Source organism: Sceloporus occidentalis, unplaced genomic scaffold, assembly GCF_023333645.1.
Source record: "Sceloporus occidentalis isolate IW3139 unplaced genomic scaffold, rSceOcc1.0.p SCAF_20, whole genome shotgun sequence".
NCBI classification, from domain to species: Eukaryota; Metazoa; Chordata; class Lepidosauria; order Squamata; family Phrynosomatidae; genus Sceloporus; species Sceloporus occidentalis.
The window spans coordinates 8,571,044-8,583,514 of record NW_028317000.1 but is presented as its reverse complement, the minus strand read 5'-3'; positions in this window follow the sequence as shown (position 1 = coordinate 8,583,514).

Below are 12,471 nucleotides of genomic sequence, written 5' to 3'. Positions count from 1 at the left end.
GACTTTTAAGTATCTCTTCCTAAACTGCAGATCACAGGATTCCATAGCATGCTGCCATGGCAGTTACATAGTACAATACTTGTGTGGTGGGGAAAAGACCATAGACTCAAAGAACTGGAAGGGACTCAAAAGGCCATCTGATCCAACCCACAACTGTTGCGAGAATTCATTACTAGAACACCTCTCTGAGTTGGTCATCCAATCTTTTCCAGAGACTAGGACCCGGAGCAATGGATACAAGCTGCAGGAAAAGAGATTCCAGCTCAACATTAGGAAGAACTTCCTGACAATAAGGGCTGTTCAATAGTAGAAGACAGTCCCTTCTCGAAGTGTAGTGGAGTCTCTTTCCTTGGAGTTCTTTAAACAGAGACTGGATGGCCATCTGTTGGGGATGCTTTGATTGAGAGTTCCTGCATGGCAGAATGGGGTTGGACTGGATGGCCTTTACAGTCTCTTCCAACTCTTATGATTCTATGAGTTGTTTGCTGATATGTGAAAGCACTAAGACAGTGTTGCCATGGGAAAGGGATCATTTAGGAAGCCCCAGATTGGCATCCCGTGAAGATCGGATTCAGCTGTAGGGCCTAACATTCCCTATCCCTGGTTCAGACTACCATTGAAAGCACTACAGTTAATTGAACAACAGTGAAGTGCACTGGGGAGCGGCATTTTTCAAAAGTCAGTTCCTTTCCCTGCTAACGCTGTTGCAGAAACAAGGACTCCCTTGGTTTGCTATTTACACAGCATCCAGCGGGTGAGGGCATGGGATGTCTAATCCAGATCAATCAATTGCAGGCTGCAAAAGATTTATTCTTGCGTAGGTGGGGTTAGAAGAAAGCTGTTAACCCAGTGGGGGAATCCAGAGATCAGCCATCTAGCATCTCCCCCAAGACCCTCCTGTCTAGTTCTGTACAAATTTACAAGCCAGTTTTGATTCCTTAGCTCCCCTAAAACTGAGCAGGAGAAATATCATAATTTTACAAGAGGCTTTAAGAAACCTTGACCCTCACACTCTCTGTAGTCATTGTGGTTATGTAAGACTTCCCCCCAATAATCTCCTTAGCTGCCCTATTTGGCAGCAGGAGAAGGTAAACGGGTGGGGTTCGGATTATGGGCAACATCTGGACGCTGGAGCTGACCAGGCTGAACAGCGAGATCCAAACCCTGCGCATGCCCATCGCTTGTGGCAGCCAAGGCACGGCTACCACTGAGGAGCCAGGGAAGGCTTCTTAAGATTATTTTTACGACTAGTTTCCACAATTCACAGACATATGTCAATCAATACAAGGACATTGAGAAACTGGAACGTGTTCAAAGGAGGGCGACTAAAATGGTGAAGGGTCTGGAAACCATGCCTTATGAGGAGAGACATGGGATGTTCAGCCTGAAGAAGAGAAGGTTAAGAGGTGATATGATAAGAGGCTGGATGGCCATCTGTCAGGGATGCTTTGATTTGGATTTCCTGCATGGCAGGGGGTTGGACTGGATGGCCCTTGCGGTCTCTTCCAACTCTATGATTCTATGATAGCCCTGTTTAAATATTTGAAGGGATGTCACATTGAGGAGGGAGCAAGCTTGTTTTCTGCTGCTTTAGAGAACAGGACACAATGGAGCAATGGATGCAAGCTAAAGAAAAAGAGATTCCAGCTCAACATTAGGAGGAACATCCTGACAGTAAGGGCTGTTCGACAGTGGAATATACTCCCTCAGTGTAGTGAAATCTCCCTCCTTGGAGGTCTTTAAACACAGGCTGGATGGCCATCTCTCAGGGATGCTTTGAGTGAGAGTTCCTGCATGGCAGAAGGGGGTTGGACTGGGTGGCCCTTGCGGTCTCTTCCAATTCTATGATTCTATGAATAGTCTGTTCCAGAGAAAAAGAAAACAATCCTATACATTAAAGATATTCTGGTGAACAGTGATATCTGCAGTGTGGCATAGTCGTTTGAATGTTGGAATGTGACTCTGGAGACCAGGGTTTGAATCCCCACTCAGCCATGGAAACCCAGTGGGTGACCTTTGGCAAAGCACACTCTCTCAGCCTTAGGGGTCAGCAATGGCAAACCTCCTCGGAACAAATCCTTCCAAGAAAAACCCATTATATAGGGTGGCTTTAAGTTAGAAACAACTTGAAGGCACACCACAACTAATAACAGCTTTGAGTTATGGTGACCTGATGAATGAAAGGCCTCCAAAGAAGGGTTTGTTCAAGTCTTGCAAACCCAGTCTCTGGCTTCCTTGAATCAATGCATCTGTATTGCAGTCTTCCCATCTCCACCCCCAACTGCTTTCCACTTTATCACACATTATTGAGTTTTCATATGAATCATGTCATCTTATGCTATATCCAAAATACGACAGCTACATTTCAAGCCATCTTGTCTTCTAGTGAGAATTCAAGCTTGATTTGTTCTAGGGCCCATTTATTTGTCTTTTTGGCAGTCTGTGATATCTATAGCAATCTCCTCCAGCACCACATTTACATTGATTTTTTCCCCCTGTCAATTTTTTTCACTGTCTAGCTTTCACACTATTACGCAGACATGGGAAATACTGTGGCATGGATGATTCTGGGTTTTTTAATATTTAATAATATATCTTTACGCTTGACATCATGGTTAGTATATACAAATCTAGGTGCATAGTTAATCAAGTAAGTCACAAAGTTCTCATCAACTTATTTCTCCTGAAAGGCCAGTGAGGTTTTCTGCTGCTCCAGAGACTGGGACACAAACCAATGGATTTGAAATACAGGAAAGGAGGTTGTGTGACGACACACTCTGATGGTGTAGTCCTCAAAAAGCAATGGAATCTCCTTTTCGGAATCATAGAACCATACAGTTGGAAGAGACATCGGAGTTTATCACACGGGAGGAATTTCTCTTAATTTCGAATGAAAAGAAAGTGGGGCCAGAACGCATTCACATGAATTCGCTAGTTCAGTGAATTTACGTGAATTCGAATTGCGTTCGAACTGGCTTCCCATTATCCAAAAATAGCTTGCCATTGCCCAAAATTGTGTCCAGATTACCATTAGATTATACTCCCAATTTCCTTTGTCTGATAAACACCATCCAGTAGATTTCTAGTACTGCAGAGAGGGAGACCTTAAAATGCATTCTTCCATTTGCTATGTTTGCATCCCCTTGGGGCCATCCAGTCCAACCCCTTTCTGCCATGCAGGAAATCTAAATCAAAGCATCCCCAACAAAAGGCCATCCAGCCTCTGTTTAAAGACCTCCAAGGAAGGAGACTCCACTACTCTCCGAGGAAGGAGTGTGTTCCACTGTTGAACAGCCCTTACTGTCAGGAAGTTCCTCCTAATGTTGAGCTAGAATCTCTTTTCCTGTAGCTTGCATCCATTCCTCCATGTCCTAGTCTCTGGAGCAGCAGAAAAGAAGCTTGCTCCATCCTCAGTATGACATCCCTTCAAGTATTTATACAGGGCTATCATATCACCCTTTAACCTTCTCTTCTCCAGGCTAAACACCCCCAGCTCCCTAAGTCTTTCCTCACTGAGCATGGTTTCCAGACCCTTCACCATTTTAGTTGCTCTCCTTTGGACACGTTCCACTTTCTCAACATCCTTTTTAAATTGTGGTGCCCAAAACTGGACACAATATTCCAGCTGGGGCCTGACCAGAGCAGAATATAATGGCACTATTACTTCCCTTGATCTAGACACAATACTTCTATTGATGCAGCCTAAAATTGAATTGGCCTTTTTAGCTGCCGCATCACACTGTTGACTCAGGTTCAATTTGTGGTCTACTTGGACTCCTAGATTCCTAGATTTGGACCAGAAGGGCTTGATGTTCCCCACCACTGTCAAAAGAGTATGTTTCAGTGGTTTCATGATGGAGGGCTCAGATGAACCTAAAGCCAGCCAAGGCTTGTCTGTTATCCTTGGTTGTGCTTTTCAGAAAAATGCTCAGCTAATTGATCCTCTGATTCCAGCTCTGCCAGCATAGCTTCATTGCAGACAGTGGGTGGCTGTCGCAGATTATGCTGGGATTAGGGATTACGGAGTTGGGGGCAGTGGTAAAGATCAGTGTCTTCCACCTCTTTCCATTCTCAGTGACAATCGGAGAAAAATTGGACGCCTGTAAAGGGGAAGATCTTGTGCATTGCTAGCGGAGAACAGTGGGGAAATCCTGAGAGCCCAGTATCTAGAGATTCTGCTTGCTTTCCTACTGAATTCTTTACTGAGGATTGTGGCTGGTGGTTCCCTCAAACTCCATCAGCATACACTCTGGCCCCAGGCTTGTTTGCTTCAGTGTGGAAAATAAGGCTTGAAGGAGAGGAGGAGGAGGAGGATAGCTTACTTATTGATTTATTTATTTCTGCTATCATTTACTTATATAGCACCATCAGTGTACATGGTGCATTACATGAGCGGTTTACAGTTGTTAATGTGGTGGTTCCCTGCCCTTCCTTAGGCTTACACTCTAAAAAGACATGAAACACAAGGAAAAGGAGAAGGGAGTACAGCCACCAGACACTGGCTGCTTTTCGGTCCCTCGGAGGCCACAGCAGTAGCATTTGGGATGGAGGGTCTTGTTCCCTTGTTTAAATATTTGAAGGGATGTCATATTGCGGAGGGAGCAAGCTTGTTTTCTGCGGCTCCAGAGAACAGGGCACAGAGCAATGGATGCAAACTGCAGGAAAAGAGATTCCACCTCAACATTAGGAGAAACCTCCTGAAAGTAAGAGATGTTTGAGAGTGGAGGACACTCCCTCAGAGAATGGTGGAGTCTCTTTCTTTGGAGGTCTTTAAACAGAGGCTGGATGGCCATCTGTCAGGGATGCTTTGATCAAGATTTCCTGCATGGCAGAAGGGGGTGTTGGATTAGATGGCCCTTGAGGTCTCTTCCAGCTCTATGATTCAATGATTTCCAGCATTTTAAATGGATGCAGGTGAATGCTACAGCCCTGCCAAAAGAAAGATATTTGGGGAGCAATGGTGTCACCCCCCCTTTGGGTGTCTCCCGGTGCGTCCCATGCTCTTGAACCCTCCTTGTGACACTCCTAACTTGGAGGTCTTTAAACAGAGACTGGATGGCCATCTGTCAGGGATGCTTTGAGAGTTCCTGCATGGCAGAATTGGCTTAGACTGGATGGCCCTTAGGGTCTCTTCCAACTCTAAGATTCTATGATTCTATGGCTACAGCCATCCTAGTCTTGCCAACTCTGACTGGCAGAGGCTCTTTGAGACTCTCAGAAGGGAGCCCTTCCTAGCCGCCAGTTATCTGAGAAATTTTTTGGAACTGCGGGAAGGCCGAAGCAGGATCGAAACATACTTTTGGCTCCTCAGATAGCAAAAATGTCCCCATGTGCCTTTTCCTGCCCTCTCTGACATCCACTCCTGGTTCTGCTGGTTCTGGCATCCGTTGCCTGCTGAGTGCCAGCGAGTGGTACCTGGATATGGTCTCCATGGCAACCCTGGCTGCCAACATCAACCTTTTGAGGAACAACGCAGGGATGTGACTGTGAGCAAACCTGTTAGGCTGTGAAGCTGGGGGAGAGCTGGGAACCGTGTCCTCTCATGAAAGCAAGGGAGATTCTGCTTCATCATGTGAGAGGAAAAACCAGCTCTTCCTGATGCATCATGCCTGATTCTTGGGAGGTTTCACAAGGCCAACCTTATGACCCCTTGTTTTACTCCCTCTGTTTGGGATGGAGGCATCTTGCTTGCAAATATATGGTGCCCCAACAGATCTTCGTGTGTGTGTGTGTGTGTGTGTGTGTGTGTGTGTGTGTTCGTAGAATCAGAGTTGGAAGAGACCACAAAAACCATCCAGTCCAACCTTATTCTGCCATGCAGGAACTCACAATCAAAGCATCCCCGATAGATGGCCGTCCAGCCTCTGTTTAAAGACCTTGTGCTTTCAAATCATTTACGACTTAAGGTGACCCTAAGACAAACCTATTATGGGGCTTTCTTGACAAGATTTCTTCAGAGGTGGTTTGCCATTGCCTTCCACTGATATGGAGAGCTTGTGACTTGTACAAGGTTACCCAGTGGGTTTCATGGCTGGCCAACGTTTCACAGATGAAAACCGGGATGTGTGGCCCAGAAACTCCAGAATGTTGTCAAGATGGCAAAAAGTGTTAACAAGGAAGAATATGCAAGCTAGGCCGCAGCAGTTTGCTTTTACCTGTGCCTAATGGGAAAGGCAAGATTCTGCCCCTTCCGTCCTCTCTTCTGCCCCCAGCGGAGTCAATGGAGAGCTGACAACTAATTTTGCATTTTGAACTTGGTTTGCAGCAAGTGGGAAAGTGGAAGGAGGAAAGAGAAATGGGTACATTTTTAAAACAGCTAAAAAAGTAGGATGACGGAACATTAATTGAGGCTGTCCCTGCCAAATCGGGATACTTGGAGGGTATACATTTTGGGGCTGGATTGTCATGCGCAGAAAATTATAATCTGTGGACATGTAATTGGAGCTAGGGGCATCAGAAGACATTTTGTGGCCTAAGATGGAATAGCTAGCAAACAGTATCCCTTCCACAGTCGACTGGGAGGTGCAGAGTGCAACAAGCAAAGCAAGTTATTTCAACCCAAGAGACAGAAAATCTCTCAAAATCCTCTCTTGCTCCTTGTAGCAATAAAATAAACAGTGATAACAGTTCCATATTTAATGCTTATTAGGATTATTCTGTATTTATGGTGGCAGAGTGCTGCAGTTGAGAGCCGACTTTAACCTGAATCAAAAACGTCAGGCTCCAGCTAGGACAGACCCATTGAACAAATGGGATTTATTTAAAGGTATATCTACACTGTAGAAATAATGCAGTTTGACACAGCTTTAACAGCCATGATTCCTACAGAATCCTGGGATTTCTATAATCATAGAGTTGGAAGAGGCCACAAGGGCCACCCAGTCCAACCTCCCTGCCATGCAGGAACTCACAATCAATTTGTAGTTTTCGGGAGGCACCAGCATTCTTTGGCAGAGAAGGCTAAAGACATTGTTAAACTATATGTCTCAGGATTCTGCAGGATGGAGCAACAGCACTTAAAGTAGTGTCAAACTGCTTTCATCATTACATATGGATCAGTATGAATATGAGAGCTGGACAGTGAAGAAAGTGGATAAAAAGAAAATGAACTCATTTGAGATGTGGTGCTGAATGCGAGTTCAGTTTTGATCTGTTCCAGGATCCATTTGTTTGTCTTTTCCACCATAACCATGGTATCCTCAGCACTCTTCCAAAGCCAAGATGATGGAATGGAGGTTGTTGTACTTTGGCCACATTATGAGAAGGCATGAATCACTGAAAATGATAGTAATGCTAGGAAAGGTGGAGGGTAGCAGCAAGAAAGGAAGACCACAAGCCAGATTGACTCATTGAGGGAAGTCATGGGCCTGAATCTACAAGAGCTAAGCAGAACAATGGAGGACAGAAGGTCTTGAAGATGTTTAATCCACCGGATCCCATGAGTCGAGGTCGAATCAAGGGCAGCTAACAACAACAAAGAGGTTGCAAAAAGTTTTGTTTTACTTGAATCCAGATAGAAAACCTCTCCCCGCAAATTACTATATGTGTCCTGACTACTAAGAGGATCCTTTCCAGTTGTTTTTTTCTGCTACAGACAACTGGAGGCATGGAACTGGGGCCAAGGGACAGCTTGACCCTGGTTTTGTCTCAGGTCCAGAACGTTCATCTCGGGTACGAAGGAATGTAGCTGAGACCAACACACAAACCTCCACAGGAACATGCCGTAGCCAGCTGGATAATGCTGGCGGAGACAGACCATCTTGGGAGCAGCAATTGCGAGAGGACGGCTCTTGGTCTGACAGAACCATTGCATCCAAAGGAGAAGTCAAGAGGTTCCCGTTGGGTGTGTCAGTTTGTCCATTTCCATTATCACATTTGGCAAGCAGGACCCACGCAGAGTTTGAGAAAGTTACTTTGTTGAGACCACAACTGTCAGAATTGTGGCTTGGCTGGAGGAATTCTTTGAGTTGTGATCCAAACAAAGCTCTCTTTCCTAGTCTTTAGACCAGACTTGCACAATTTGACAGTAGGTAAGGGCCAAAATTAAAATAGACTAAACTTCTTTGGGCCACAAATAAGTTTTAATTAAATATCAATCAATCAATCAATCAATAATATTCCATCTTCCTCCTCCTCTGCCCGGACTTCTCCTCAGGAGAAGGCCAAGTGACAGAGGAGCCTTGAGCCTTGCAAGGTGAGCATTTGTCCTTCCTCCACATGACCCTCTACTGACCTTAACAGATTAGAAGCTGGGCCAAAGCTAACAAAATGAATTTCAACACGGAGAAATGCAAGGTACTGCACTTAGGGCGGAAAAATGAAATGCACAGATATAGGATGGATGACACCTGGCTGAATGAGACTTATATGTGTGAAAGGGATCTAGGGGTCCAAGTAGACCAGACGTTGAACATGAGTCAACAGTGTGATGCGGCAGCTAAAAAGGCCAGTGCGACTTTAGGCTTTAGGGTCTAGATCAAGGGAAGTAATAGTGCCACTCTATTCTGCTCTGGTCAGGCCCCACCTGGAATCCTGTGTCCAGTTCTGGGCACCACAATTTAAAAAGGACATTGAGAAACTGGAGCATGTCCAAAGGAGGGGAACCAAAATGGTGAAGGGTCTGGAAACCATGAAGTCCTATGAGGAACGCCTTAGGGAGCTGGGTATGTTTAGCCTGGAGAAAAGAAGATTAAGAGATGATAGCCCTGTTTAAATATTTGAAGGGTTGTCATATTGAGGAGGGAGCAAGCTTGTTTTCTGCTGCTCCAGAACCTAGGACCTGGAGCAATGGATGCAAGTTGCAGGAGAAGAGATTCCACCTCAACATTAGGAGGAACGTCCTGACAGTAAGGGCTGTCCGACAGTGGAACAAACTCCCTCGGAGTGTAGTGGAGTCTCCTTCCTTGGAGGTCTTTAAACAGAGGCTGGATGGCCATCTGTCAGGGATGCTTTGATTGAGAGTTCCTGCATGGCAGAAGGGGGTTGGACTGGATGCCTTTGGAGTCTCTTCCAACTCTATGATTCTGTTATCCTTGACTGAATCTTACAGAAAACTGATAAGGAAAGAGACAACCAACTTGATATTGCAGTTGAAGAACTAAGCCTCTAAACAGACATAGATGTCCTGGTTCACTGGTTATTTTCTCTTTAGAATCTATCCTGCATTGCAACACACTCCTCCAAGTCTTCAAAGATAATATAAATAAAGTAGACCACAGCCATAAAAAAGCAGTTAAGAACTGAGAGGTAGGAAGAACAGGAACAAACACAAGCAAACCACAAGAGTAGGAAAGTTATTAAAACAAACCACCCGGGTCCAGCCGAGAAGAACAAACCAAGGCTTTCATTTCGCTAGAAGAGAGAGAGGGAAGCGCCGTTCTTGAAGAGGAAGCAGTTCTGTAATCTTGGCCCTGTCCCTGAGTTATTACTGGCTTGCTACCAGATGCATCCCAACACATTTGCTTATTTCTTAAGCTCATCATAAAGTAAATACAGTGTTGTGCCCCGTGGAGTGCTCCCGATTCCAGTGCCATGCCAATTCTTTCACTTTCAAGAACTCCATTTCCAATTCCATTTCTTCCACTGAAAACACCAGTCAGAATTCTCTGGCCTCTTTGTATGATCAGCACTTGCACTGCTGTTTTCTAATTCCTTTCTCTTCTTGCTTTTTCTTTCTAAACATTTTATTAACTCTTTCAGACTTTGGGGTTTCTCTAAGCTTATGTTTATGGGGTTGGTGCCATCACAGCATAATTAAAGCAAGGGGAAGTGAATTGTGGTGTGGATTGTCTATCTTTCCATCCAACCATCCAACCATCCATCCATTTATTTATCATCTTTCCATCCTTCCCTCCCCTGGACCAAACATTCAGCTCCTTTTACAAGAGACACGGAGAGCATGTGTCACAGATGTTTTTGGACTGCCAGTCCCATCAGCCCTAGCTAGCATGATAGATGATGGAAGCTACAGTTCCAGTAATATTTTGGGAGGGGCACAGGTTCCTCACCCTTCAAAGCACACAGAATCCTAGAGTTGGAATGGGGCACTGAGTCTAACCCTCTACTCAGTGTGGTCCTCAAAATGTTTGGCGTCCAGATCCAGAAGCTCCAGACAGCAGAATCAATTGTACAGGATTATGAGCAATGCAGTCCAAAAGCTCTGGTGGACCAAAATTTCTCCCACAGGTGGTTGGACTGGGAACTCTAGGTTGCAGTTTCCACTGAGCCTTTTGGGTGTCCTAACCAACTGAACCCTGAAATGGATTCACTGCCCCACTGATCTGAACGCCACCAACTGCCACTGGACTCATTTATTTATTTAGGACCCCCAAAAGGCTCAACCTAGAGCTCCCAGTCCAACACCTGGAATTTTCCCAACTGTCCCAAAGGCAAAGCGTACCTTTATCAATGCAGAAAAGCATTCATCCCAGGGCGAGAGGAGATGGAAGCCCTGCTGTCCTCACGTTTGATGGCCCAGTTGACTAAAGAGACTTGAAATTAAAAAGCCATATTAGAATGCAATGAAGTTCTGTCTGCAAATCTACCCTTAAGCCTGGGGCACATCAGGAGGGGAGACAGAGGGATAAAGCAAACAGCACTGACTATTAGTTCTTGCCTATGACTAAACATAACTTCGTTCATTTGATGGGTAACGCTCAGGAACACTCAGATATTCTGTCTATTGCACTCCCACCAGCAGGAGCTCCATTTAACACACTTTGCCTCTGCCAGCCGGTTCAATTTTCCTCTTCAGTAGGTGCACTGGCCGCTCAATTTCTTTTACTCTTTTGAAGGCTTCCCACCCAAGTCATCCTCCTCAACCTACAAGGTTTAACCTCAAGTGTTTATGAGAGTCCCCCCCCCCCTTTAATTCTTTCAAGTGGGGTCTGAAGGCAAATGCAGCATAATGGAGCCCTGCTGCTCAGGGTTGCCAGTCAACACTGCCCTCTTCTCAAAAGGATCCATTCCATTTCCCACCTGCTTTCTCGGGTGACTCCCTATTCGGGAAATAATCTGGTCTGACACCCCTTTAACGGCCATGGCTCAATGCTATGGGATTCTGGGAATCTGTTGTGGCACCAGAGTGAAGCTCTGGAAGAAAGTCTCAGTCTCAGAAGATGCTACAAGATTCCTTTGCATCATCATCATCATCATCATCCTCTTTGGACTACACAGTCCATCAGTCAGAAGCTCCATGCCTCTGAGGAAACAGACTCATGTCTAGGAAAGCTCATGCTCTCAGCTTCTGTCTTTCAGTGAATCTCAGTCTCAAAAGGGGCTACAAGGTCTCTTCGCATCATCACCACCACCACCACCACCACCACCACCACCATCATCATCATCGGTCTCTTTGGACTACAGAGCCCATCACCCAACAGGTCCAGGAGCTCTAATGCCTCTGAGAAAGTAGTCTTTTGTGATCTCAGCTTCTTTCTTCCAGTGAATCTCAGTCTCAAAAGAGACTACAAGATCCCTTCCCACCACCACCACACTACCACCATGACAGTGATGGGTGTCTTTCGACTAAACAGCCCATCAGCCAGAAGCTCCATGCATGCTCTCAGCTTTTGTCTTTCAGTGAATCTCAGTCTTGGAAGGTGCTTCAAGGTCTCTTTGCATCATCATCATCATCATCATCATCATCATCATCATCATCATCATCATCATCATCGGGTTCTTTGGACGACATAGCCAGCATTTCCAGGAGCTCCATGCATCTGAATAAACAGACTCAAGTCTACTAAAGTCCATGCTCTCAGCTTCTGTCTTTCAGGTGGAAGGGGACCCCTGTGCCTTTGAGAAAGCAGACTCCATCCCCTTCTTCTCCCCCCAAAGTGGAGCTGGAGTGGAAGGAGGCTCCCTTTATGTGGGGACTCTCTCAGAGAGAAGGAGAGAGCGCTTCACCTGCTGAGCTCCTGCCTTGAGAGTGAGCCAGTGTCTGTGTCTGGATGGGTGGGTGGGTGGGCTAAAGAAATCCAGAGACCCCCCTCCTCAGAGGGACTACCACTCCCAGGTTTCTCTGAGGCACACAGCCACAGCTCGCTTTTGGGGAGGGGGTGGTGTATATGGGAGTGTGTGTGATGGTGGTGGTGGGGCTAATGACCCTATGCTTCCCTATGGGCAAGGATTCCTCTAAGATGCTCTATTTATGGGCAAGTATTCCCTTCTGTTTCCCTATGGGAGAGTATTCCCCTATGATGCTCTATCTATGGGAAAGTATTCCCCTATTTTTCTCTATGGCCAGGCATTCTCCAACGCTTCCCTATGGGCAAGTATTCCCTAATGAATCCCTATGGGCAAGTATGCTCCTATGGTACTCTATGGCCAGGCATTCTCCAATGATTCCCTGCTATGGGCAAGTATTCCTCTACGATGGGCAACTATTCTCAATGTATCCTTCAGGGCAAATAATCACAATGTTTCTCTATGGGCAACTATTCCCAATGTATCCCTATGGATAATATTCACAAT